This window comes from Malurus melanocephalus, unplaced genomic scaffold, assembly GCF_030028575.1.
Source record: "Malurus melanocephalus ecotype Western Australia unplaced genomic scaffold, MMel_1.1 scaffold_158, whole genome shotgun sequence".
In the NCBI taxonomy this organism is placed as follows: domain Eukaryota; kingdom Metazoa; phylum Chordata; class Aves; order Passeriformes; family Maluridae; genus Malurus; species Malurus melanocephalus.
In genome coordinates this window covers 143,481-155,376 of record NW_026623390.1, presented here as the reverse complement: position 1 = coordinate 155,376, position 11,896 = coordinate 143,481, and positions in this window count along the sequence as shown.

Sequence of the window (11,896 nt, the reverse complement as noted above, 5' to 3'; positions counted from 1 at the left end):
TTTTTGTTTTTGTTTTTCCATAAATCTATTTTTGGAACATCTCAAACTTGGATATTATTACTGTCCAACAGAAAGATGTTTTAAGATTCTAGTGTTGCCTTAAGGCCACTGAGGATTTTCTTTAGCATATCTTCCCTCTTCTTACATATACAAAGGGTGAAAGAAATAGGACATTAAATATTCTTTTACCCTAAGGACACAGCAAGTAAAACCTGGATAAGAAGGAAGAAATCAACACACCATTTGACTTGAGAAGTTTGTTTTTATTATCTGTTTCATTCTGTTTCTAATCAATGTTGCCTGCACAAACTAATTTGCAGCTTTTCTTAAGCACTTAAATATTTTATATAACATTACAGGCTCCAAGAACCACAAAGCAGTCTCAGAGACAAAGAAGAGGATTGGGTTTTTGTTTTTTTTTGATCCTAGCTATATTCTGTGTTCACTTCTTCAGTTCATAGCTTTTGACTTTTTTTTTCCCAAACAGATGAAGAACAGTCATTGCAGATTAGAGGGGATTTGCCGTGTCTGAGTTAATTTAGGATTTGGTCTTCTTAGAAGAGCGCAGAAAAAAAAAAATCTAATAGTTTGCGTTAAGGAACACTAAGGCTTAAATAGAAGCTAAAGGTTAGTTTATCATGTATGCCTAATTTATGCACCTAATTTTCTTCTACATTGTTTAGGCAGAAGGAGCCTTTTAACTGCTGATATCTCAAGCTTTTATCCAAGTTGTATTTTTCTGATACAGGTCTTGTTATAATTAAAATCTATTATAAGTTAATAATCTATTAATGACACTAAAGAAGTGTCTACATTTTCTTAAATATCTGATGATACAGTTTAACCATTGCTTCTTTGCTCTTTCTTCTGCTTCTTATTCCTTCTACAGGTTTCTGGGGTGGTGGTGATCACTCTGGGARAAGAAGTTTCCACATGCATACAGCAAATGTAGTTTTTTGGATAGTGTAGCTACAATGTGGGTCATTCCTGCCTAGAACATGTGCTAGCAAATCTGGAAGGAGTAACCAAAGAGGAGACTAGGAAACCCAGAATATGAAGGAAATCCATCATAGAGGTCTGTACCATAAGGAATACCTACTGCACATTAAGGTTTATGGACTGGGCTGAAAATAAAAGATACAATTGTGGAAAAAATACAATTTATATTAAAAAGGGGGTGTTTGGGTTTTATTTTTTTTTAATAAAAGACACAATAATTAAGAAGAAGTAGGGAGCATAAGTACATACATATATATATAATGTGGAAAGGCATACATTGTAAAGATTTATATGTACAATTTTCTGTTCCTCAAATATTGCATCTCCCCAACTTTCTGATCATTGTCCCCCACCTCACTCAGACATTCTGTGACTGTATAAAATCTACACAAGGCTAATTCTGATGGGCTGCCTTACTGWTACATCCTTCCTTGCACGCCTTCCCATCTGAGCTTTCCCAGTGTGGGGAACAAGAAATTTCAGAACTGATCATATGATGTGTGAGTACTTTTAATGGAAAATTTATGTTTATGTTTATGTTCCTARTTGTATTTATTTGAAATGCTTTTTGATTCAAACATGTTTATTCAGTTAACCAAATGCKATTAATCTTTAATATTTACTAGGTATAACTTTTCTAAAATATTGKTTTAATAAGAAATTAATCAAAAATATTTCTGTATCAATTTTTTTTATTTCCCAGGTATTTTGCAGATACTACAAACTTGCAGGGAGAAATGCTTTAAACTTTTACTRAAAAAGCATTAATCATTTACTAAGCTACTCCAGATTTAGAGAAAGTAAAGTTATAAACTTGAAGACAAACTATTTTTAATAATGATAAATATCTTYAACTTTTAAAATGATAGCTAAATAACAATTTATATCCACCTCAGAGAGCAGCTGACAGTCTATTAGGTAGTGCAGGAAAAGTGAAGGAATTAACCAACCATAGTATTCCAATTCATTTCTTCATGRCAAGCCTACATATGATTCACCAAAACATATTTCCTAATATTTCAATTTTTATTATTATTATTATTCTTTTTTATTTTAAWTTTTTTATTTTTAAATGAGGCACTYCAGCACAATTAGAGATTGTTTGGAATTAGGTGGGAAAACTTTGGAGTGAAGAACAAATGCACAGAGAATCTAGAACAGCTTTCCTTCTGCTCACAGTATGCAAAGATAACTATATTTGTTATCCCTTGATCTCTAATTGAAAATGAATTAAAAATTTAAGATTGTTGAAGAGCTCATTAAAACATGCACATTTTACTGTTTACTTATAGCAGCAAGCTTGGCAACATGTGRCAATGTTTCAAATCTTTTTCCTATGATTATTTCTGAAATGTAAAACTTGCTGTAATTTAATTACTCCTGCCTCCGATTTTGGAAGATAAATGCTTAAAGATCAATACAATGAGTCAGGTCTAAAACAGTTTGTTCAATGAAACAAGATCTCACAAAATCTGCAGCTATTATCAGCATGTGACAACTGTTTGTTCTATTAGAAAACAAATTGTTGCATAAAGAGCATTGGGAATGTTTTAGAAATCAATCATTGCTTTAGTTCCCTCAAATAAAAGCATAAAATATATRAATCAAGGTGCATATAATTTCTGGCCTGCTTTGCAAAACTGAAACAAGCAATCCAAATGTTAAAGGCTAACTTTCTATTCATTGATTTAAGATGCCACACTCCCATAGAGTACTGTGGTTAGGACYGTCCCCGTAGAGCTACATAAAACAGAACAGTGTGACTTCTCATTTTTGCCATCGCCAGGGAAAAGCAGAATCATTAGCCAATAATAACACCAGAGAAGAGCCTATTAAACATATTATAGGTGTCAAACTAACATGATGACATGAAAGTAAGAGTGAACACAGACAGTGGCCCACAGGGGATGAAATAATAGTTTTGTCTACTGCGTTTTAGTCTCTGAAGTAGAGTCCATTTGGGTTTGCCCTTTTCAGCAGCAACAGTCAAAAGAAATCTCAAGTTTCAATTTCATAACAACTTTTCTCCTTTGTAACTGATCTTATTCATTAGTATCTGAGAAATAAAAGGTGCTGAGCAACAAATATTGGCAAGAGTTAATTATGAAATTCTTATCCCACAAATATAGTTTTCAACATAATGTCAAAAGAGAAATGAGAACTTATTCACAACAGTTTTGTTGCTAATTGCTTTTAGAATCAGATTCATTGTGCATACTAAGCTCAATTCAAAAAAATGAAGTGAGGAGACATATGCTTAAAAAAAATTCCTTAAAAATTTAATATTTCAAGACTTTCTGTGCAATACTGCCTGAGASTAAGCAACACATAAAATAATTTCTTTAAGGGACATACAAGGGRAGCACCATTCACTAGGAAAGTTATGTGAAGACAAGGAGAAACATTAGGAACATTTATGAGTCTGAATTCAATGCATATTGAAGAAGYATGGAATGAAAGTCAGTTAAGTCAAAACCATCAAAGACTAAACAACAACAACAAAAAGGCTAGATAATGAATTTTTGAGATTCCTAACAATACTTCACTTAGAAAAAAAATCAAAGAAAGGCAATTTTGGGATGGTAGGTCTGGAACTTTTGCAGAACTTTTGCAGACACTCTCTGTTATGTGCTACTGATGGAAATCTTTTCAAGCTGATGTGAGTTTGAAACCACATCCAGGCATTTGGTGAAGAAAACTACATTTGATCTCTCTACAATAAAGTTTCCCATGACAAATGCAAATTGAGAAACAAGATGTTAGAAAGAGAGAAATGCTATAGCCTCTGCTATTATTAATAATTTTAAATTGATGTTATAACTGTTATGTTCCTTTAAAATTGTAGTCTAACTGCATATAGTATCTTAAATTTTGAGATTTTCGATTAGAGTTAGAATTTAGAAATGGCTATTCGCTCATGATCACCTGAAAACATATGACAAGTTTCTTGGGTTTAATACATAACTTTCTTTTGTAAAGAACACTGACATCCAAAGTAGGAAAATATATTGTCACATTCGGATCATTTTACATGTTTTTCAAAGAAGAATGTGATTATGTAATGTTRCTGATCAATATTAAGTCTGTTAGTGTGTTTTAAAAGAAAAAGTACTTGGAAACAACAAAGTTTTATGGAGTTAATGGAATAAACAGTTCAGGTAATACGGAAAAAATTATCTTAAGATATCTTTGATCTTCTGTGAAGCCTTGTGCATTCCTATAATGCAATCTCAGAACCATATTCATTGATATGGATGTGGTGAACATAAAATAATCTATTGGTGCCAGGAAGGAACTGTACGAGCTCAGGAAATTTCAGTGGAACTGCTTGGGACATTCATTAAACTGCTTAAATAAATATGCCTTAAATGTGCTTTATTTTTTCAGCTTTCTATATTTAGTATTTGAAATGTTGGGTGATGGCTGACAAAAATGCAGTAATATCCTGTATATTTTAAATAATAAAATTAYAACAATAATAACAAAAAAAAAATACAAATTACTGTAAGTTTATTTGAGGCAGTTCAGATCTTAGAAAACAATTAAGACTACTCCAGTTCTATGAATTTTTGTCATAGTTCCAGCAAAACACTTTTGAATGTTAATTTTTGTAAAATCTATTATTACTGTGAAAAGTACAAAGATGATTCCACTGAATACCTGAGAGTTCAAGAGAAAAGCTAATTTTTGCATTTTGAAAGATTCTTTTCCTTTCCATAATTTCCTTTCCATAATTTCCTTTCCTCTTCTCCCTTGGGCACATAGATAGCGGGAGAACAGACATGCTATTTGGGTTTCAAATGAACTCTAGAAAAAGAAGATCAGTATAGTTATTGCTTTTGGTGTAATGACTAATATGACTTGATTTTTTTCTTCCAAAAGGTAATCATAAAACWTAAATTATATGATTTTACTAAAAATTTTCCATATGAATTGGATTAATTTTTTCCTAAGCATGTTCTAGACTAATTGACTATATCCTTTCAATATCAGAAAAAGAAAGTTTACTTTATTTTTCCTAGTCAGACTTATAAGAATGTATATTTTAACAAATTAAGAAGATCTAAAATTAAAAAGATTCAAATATTCACAATTTATTCAGAAAATATCAAATACCARAGTTATGAGTCTCAGGTGATTAATACTGTTGACAATGCTTGACATACATTTATCTTTTTGATCAAAGCCTGATATCTTACATAAAACACAAGGATAGGATATGAGTTTMCTTAATCTTGATTGACAGCTTATGAAAGTCATATAGTTTGACAAATAGGARAACAAAGTTTTAATTTAAAAAGAGTATGCACAAATGAAAGCATCTTCTCAAAGAACTCTGAATGCTACACATAACACAACTGTTAAAGGTACCCCTTTGAAGGCAACATATGTTAAATATGGTAAGAATTTGTATTTCAGATAATTTTCAGCTAAGGAACACAAGGTATTTCAGCAATGCCAATGTATTGCCATGCATTTTTGACTGCCTTTTCGTTAGTGGAGAGACTGACTCACCAAGTGAAATACCGAGGTTGTTGATTGGATTCTGAATTGAAAAAGAAATAAAGTTACATCAGTAAATGGAAAACTATTTACTGAGGGTCAGCTGTGCCAAAGTATTCTTTTGATAAGATAAATTACTCTAAACAGAGGAAATAAAATTATTTTAATCTGGACTTCAGTAAAATATTTGATATAGTATTGTGTAGAAGATTTTGAGATCACACAGGGAAGTAAAGGATTAGTAAGGAATTGTAAGGTGAGTTAAAAAGTCCTTTGAAGAGAAAGAGCAAATCATAATGAAAGGAGACATCAAGTGTTGATGAAGTAGTTGTTGGTCTTCTAGAGGATTCCTTCATRGAATGATCTTTGAATGGCTCTTATGTTTATATCGTTACTAATGTCAGTTGTGCAAAAGCAAGGGACATGGTGATGAGGAAAGGGAGGTGTCACCAAAGAGAGGATGAGAATCTTACAGGACAAATATGACCAGTAGAAAATTAAATTAAATGACACACAATGCAAGAAAGAAGCATTTAGAAACTAAAAAATGACACGTCTTCAGAAAGGAAAGTGGAGACAAGGGTCCTAGTATATGACACTGTTACAAAGCAAAGTATCTTAGTTGGCTGTAAGAGACAAATTTTACTACAAAATCCATTTGCAGAAAATAAATGGGGAAACACTRAATTCTCACATAGCTGTATTAATTAATCTTGATCAACACTAACTGCTGCCTTTTGCTTTTTCATAATTGTCCTTGTCATCCAATCACTTGTCAATTAAAWCGACATTTATTTCTAAGGAAGACTGTTGCTGCAATAAAGAGTAGAATTGCCTTACTTCACCTTGACTGTACAGTATGCCAAGACTGTCAGGACTACCTTGAAAGCCAAGTCTTTATRTTCTTATTTTAAAAAATTGCACCTTAAATATCCTTTCTTGCAGAATGCCACAAGACTGAATTTGGCAGGAGTCCTCATGGTTTCCTAAGTTCCTGCTCTGCAAGTTGCACACTTTGACATGTGGGTTACATGCAATATCAAATCTGCCCACTTACGTCTTTTTCTTCTGGTACATATAATCATAAATTTCCTATCAAAGGAAAACAGGACAAAACAAATACAGTAGCAACAGAGGTAGGCACTAATCCTGAAGAAACAAACACTTCCTTTAAATAATGCTTACTGGTAATCCTGAACTCACTCACTGGCATGGTTCACACCTGTAAATATATTCTAACATTAATGTGGGATCAGCTTCCTCTTATGACCTCTTATGACTTTTTGCTTTGGGTTTTCCTTCTTCTTTTAAAGAAAATCTATGTGACTTTTTATAAGTGCTAAATTTTTATCAAATATTGAAAAATATTTAAAATCTTTGTGACTACAGAAACTATTTATTTTGTGTAATATATCTATTCCTATAAACTCTTTGACTTTAAATCAAATTAACAGCAGTAGGGCATACAATTAATATACAAGTAATGTCAAAAGGTTGATGACATTTTTTCATCGTTTTAGTCCATTCAAAAGTTTATTTTTGTGAAAATATTGAAATTACTTGCATGCTGGTTMTCTTTAATTAACTTGAATTTATGTTTTTGCTTTACCATATGAACTCAATGCACTTGAATGGAAAAATGCAGAACTAGTCCTGTGACAGGAAGATGAACCTTCAACCTTKTTTACCTGTTGTATTTCAATTTTGACCAGAAAAAAACAAAAACACTTCTCATACTACAGTGAACAATGCATGCTGTTATTGCATTCTATGGACAATGAAACAACATGATAGCGGATTTCATGTGGAGGCCTAACTTGGCTTACAAGGTCTCAGAGTTCTCCTCATGGAAAAGACAGTCAGCTGTATTTTTCTGGCAGTGAGTACAATGCATCTGCAGGATTTTTGCAAAGGAACATTTGTCAGCATGTTTTTTTCCAATATTCTTAACCGTTAACAATAAAATCTAGTCTAAGTTTTAAGAACTGAGGACTAAGACTGCAAATCTGCAGTTAAATATTTATTAATGCAGATATTTGCAGAAAAAAATTCTTTGCATTCTACATTGTAACAATTTAAACTTGAGAAAACAAGATTAAAAGGGAAAAAACCCTCAAAAATAATCTACTGATTGAGACAAAATGCACAGATAAACATAATTAATTTCTTTGGAAGGAACATGCAGCATATCTCTGGGTTATAAGATCTCTTGCTGTTGGTTTGTCTCCATTTTAGACAAAGATTTTCCACTTCTGCTTTTCGCTTGTTATCCAAACTTTGATTTGAAATGGGATTGAATAGCAGAAGACTAATATTTTTTTCATTCATTGAGTGAATGAAACAATGAAGGAAGGTTAAGCGTGAGAGGAGAAAAAGGAAGAAGAGAATTTTCATGTGTTTTCTAATGTGTTTTTTGAAACACACAAAGAGAATATGGTGCAGTCTTTATTTTGTTAATTCCATTAAAACATCRCAGTTTGTAGAATACACAACATAAGTACCCTATCGCTTTCAGGAAAAATGTATATATAGCATTTAAAGGAATAAATATTTCTTCTTGAGTTTTAGCTACYATTGATCTGATGGCCAAATATTTACTATGTGCTGCCCTCCAAAATAAAAGAATAAGGAAATGAGTTTAAATTGTAGTAGCAATGTCTGTAGGCTTTAGCAAATGGTGTTATTTTAGGAACTGCTCTTGAGAATTTAAGTAAAATTTTATTTCAAATCAATGATTCAGGTGAAGGAGTTAGCTRCCCAGTCAATTTTACAATACAGGCAAATCCAACAGACAGGAAGGTGAAAAGTCACTAGCAACTCAAGCTAAACAGTCAATGAAATATTAGTGGGTAAACAAACTTTCCTTACTTCTTGCTATGCAAACAGCAGTCAGTTCAGCAGCTCTGAAGGAGGAATGCTGATGGTAATGACAAAACAACRAAGTCAATTGTTCACATCAGTACGTAAAGCTTCAAAGTTTACAGATAACGTAATCACTACCATTCATAACACAGTGTTGACTTCTCCTGACATGTGTTTAAACCTTACCTTATAAAATGTATAATTTTTAAATAATGTAATCTCACCTTCTTCAAAAGCACCTTATCTTTTATTAACTTTTTCTTCCCCAAGAGTGAAATAACGCCACAATCAGCAGCCTATTGAAGACTTAGCAGAATGTGTTATTTGCATTGCAGGAGAGTGATCGCTATAAAAAAACTGTGTATTAGTGTGTACATTAAAGTCCAGACAAACAGTACATGCTATATATAAAACATAACACAAGCAGGATGTTCCCCTGACTTTGCTTCTCTGTTCCTGGCCAAATAAATCTATTCCTTATCATACAATTTTACACATACTTTCTGTATGAGTCAGRGTACTGTATTTTATGAAGATAGTTTGCAACTCTTGTAACTGTTAAAGTCTCTATCTAGTCTAGAAGACAGAGCCCTATTATTGGGTTTTTCACATGTCAAAGATAAAAAAGATTTAGAAATAAACATACTGCCTTAAGAATATTTAGAGGTTCACAGCAATGARTATTCTGAGTCAAAAAAGTTGGGATCCACACACATACTAAGTTGGGACAAGAACTTGGATGGTATTTATTTTCTCATCATCCCAGTTTCTGCTGTCTAGCCTTGTCTCAGGAAAAAAATAGCAGTTTTTCGTATGCACAGTAAAAAAATTATTCTAATTTTAGAGTGGCTATTTGGAAGCTCCCTGAGATGAGGTTATGAATTTGAGCATAAGGCCTGCTATTTGTAGTGCCGTTTACCATTGTCTACCTTTTGACCAGACATACTCCTGTTTGTTTACAGGGYAGGTTAGGGATCTCAAGTTCTGCATGTAATATATACTCCACTGGTTTTCACTCTCACTTTAAACAGCTTTTGAAAGCATTTCATTGATGAATATGAATAGAACACTGTGACAATGTTCATCTTCTTTGTTCATTGCAGTTTGGACTTCATCACATAACAATCACACTTTGCAGCTGATCTTGCAAATACTTTGTCTTCTACTAAACAGACCCTAAGCTTCACAATAAAGTAGATAGTATATCAGATGTTAGCTAGATGAAATGTCTTCTTTGTGGCTTTATGTTTACATTGTGTTAGAAGATTAATATAATGTGAACACTATAGCAAAAAAACCTAGAAAAATAACAAGTTATTCCCTTTCTCACTGCTGCAATACTTCAGCCTCTTCTTTTTTCCCCTAATTTTCAGGGAAAAAATTTCCTAATTTTCAGGAACTACATCTTTCCTCTGGCTAAACAGAACATAAACCCATATAATGAAACTTTTTTTGTTTTATTTTTTTTTTTAYTATTATGCAATGCAGCTGTTAAATTAGGCTGACACTAATTTTATTTGCTTAGTAATTTTATTGTGCTATGCATTCCTAAGAGAAAGGGGTGAAGGAAGCATGAAACAAGAATCCAAAATGAAATGCAAAATGGCCTTGAATCTGAATTAACATGATATTGTGACAAGCCAAAGACTTCATGAGCACATACTCCATGGTACTGAATGATTGTACAAGTCCATGTGGAAAGCCGACTTATAAAGATCACTTAATGTAGATATATGAACCAATAGCTGTTCATCACTTCAACAATATTCTCCCCAATTTCTTCAGATTCAGACATCTGTGCTACAAGATATACTGAGAGAGGTTTTTTCAGATGATGTAATATAAGTATGTGAATCAGAAAAGCTGAGATCACTCGTTTATTGATTTGACTTTTCATGCTCAAATTATTTAGTTGATGGATGATGTTACATGTAAAAAGTAATGAAAACATAAGACTAGACTATCTCCATCTTTCTGCTAGTGATTTATCAAGATATGTGGGATGGATTTGTCTGAGGCATAATTTCTTTATTTGTTTCCAGCATTTGCAAATGCCCTAGCCATTTCAATATCCATGAATCTTGAAAGATAAGGTTACAATACAAAGGTATTATTTTATTATTTATGAGCACCAGCAGTTGGTTTGCTCCCTTAGTACTTTGGGATGTGTATTTCTAGATTTGTAATSTGATCTGTCCAGAGCTTGGCCTGAGCTTTTACAGACAGCTATTGCTTCTTTGCTCTCTGTGTGTCCATCCTGAATGTTGTTTGCTTAAGGCCTGAGTTAAGGTGCTCTTAGGAGCTATATCCTTTCTGTGGGAAGTTCCTTTATTCTCTTCCTACTCATCACTATCATAAAAGTACTATAAATTTTTTTTGTGCTTCAGTAGAGATGTATCCACATATAGACTGTCAGTTGTGAGAGAACTTTTTTATTCTCTATGGGGTTTATTATAAATAAATGATAAATGAAGATAAGTTTAAATGGCAAGGAACTTTGAAGACATGTTTGGCTTCCTTCACCTGCTGGCCAATCCTCTTTTGATGCAGCCAAACCTCAGGGCTGAGAATGCACATTGCWGTTTTATGGCCAACCTCTCACTCTAAAATTCAGGGTCCTGACTTTGCTCTTTGCCAAACCCGAGTTCCTTAAGATTACGAGTTCAATAATACTAAAGTATCTTACTACATCTCCAACACTTTTGTCTTCACTACTGTCCAGAAAAACAAATTTATAATTTGAAGCTTATGATCTGTGCTTTTCCCTTAGGATTTCTTGGACATTATATGTGTCCTTCCTGTTTTGATTTTCTTAATTGTGAAATAGGAATAATAATACTTTCTTACCTCAAGAGGAATATGTATCAGATRTCTATAGAATAAAAATATGTGTAAATCTTTATTTTTAACCAGTTTATTTGGCTTCATTTCTGAAATGAAGTTGTAATAAATCGGAAAGCACATATTAAGGATGCAAAATGTAGAAAATTTCACCATAATAGTTATCTAAATAAGGAAATATAAAGAGAGACTTTTTTATTATTATTAAACAGACTATAGTATAGTGAAATAGCGGGATTTATCTACACTGTCATCTTCAAAGACAAAAACAGATGCACTGATTGCTCTATGGCTGGGTGAAATTATCTAATTGAAATATATGCCTCCCAGGTATAGAAGGGAATATGAATAAATATAAATTAAACTAACAAGAAGAGAATATTGGGAACAGCAGCAAAAAAAAAGCAGATGGATTGGATAAATATTACTGAACAGCCTGAAAAATACTGTGGCATTTAACAGATATGCAGCATATAGTGATAGGCAAAATCAAGATCAAAGGATTTTGAAGAATTCTCCTATAAAATAGAATTAACACATTAATGGGGACTTTTTCTTCCACMACTTGATTTTAAAATTAATATTGTATTCAATTTTCATAGAATACTTTTGACTGCAAAGTTACATTCCATACTCAAATAATAATTAATTGTATTTTCTTTTCTTAAAATATCTTCTCAGAATGTTTTTT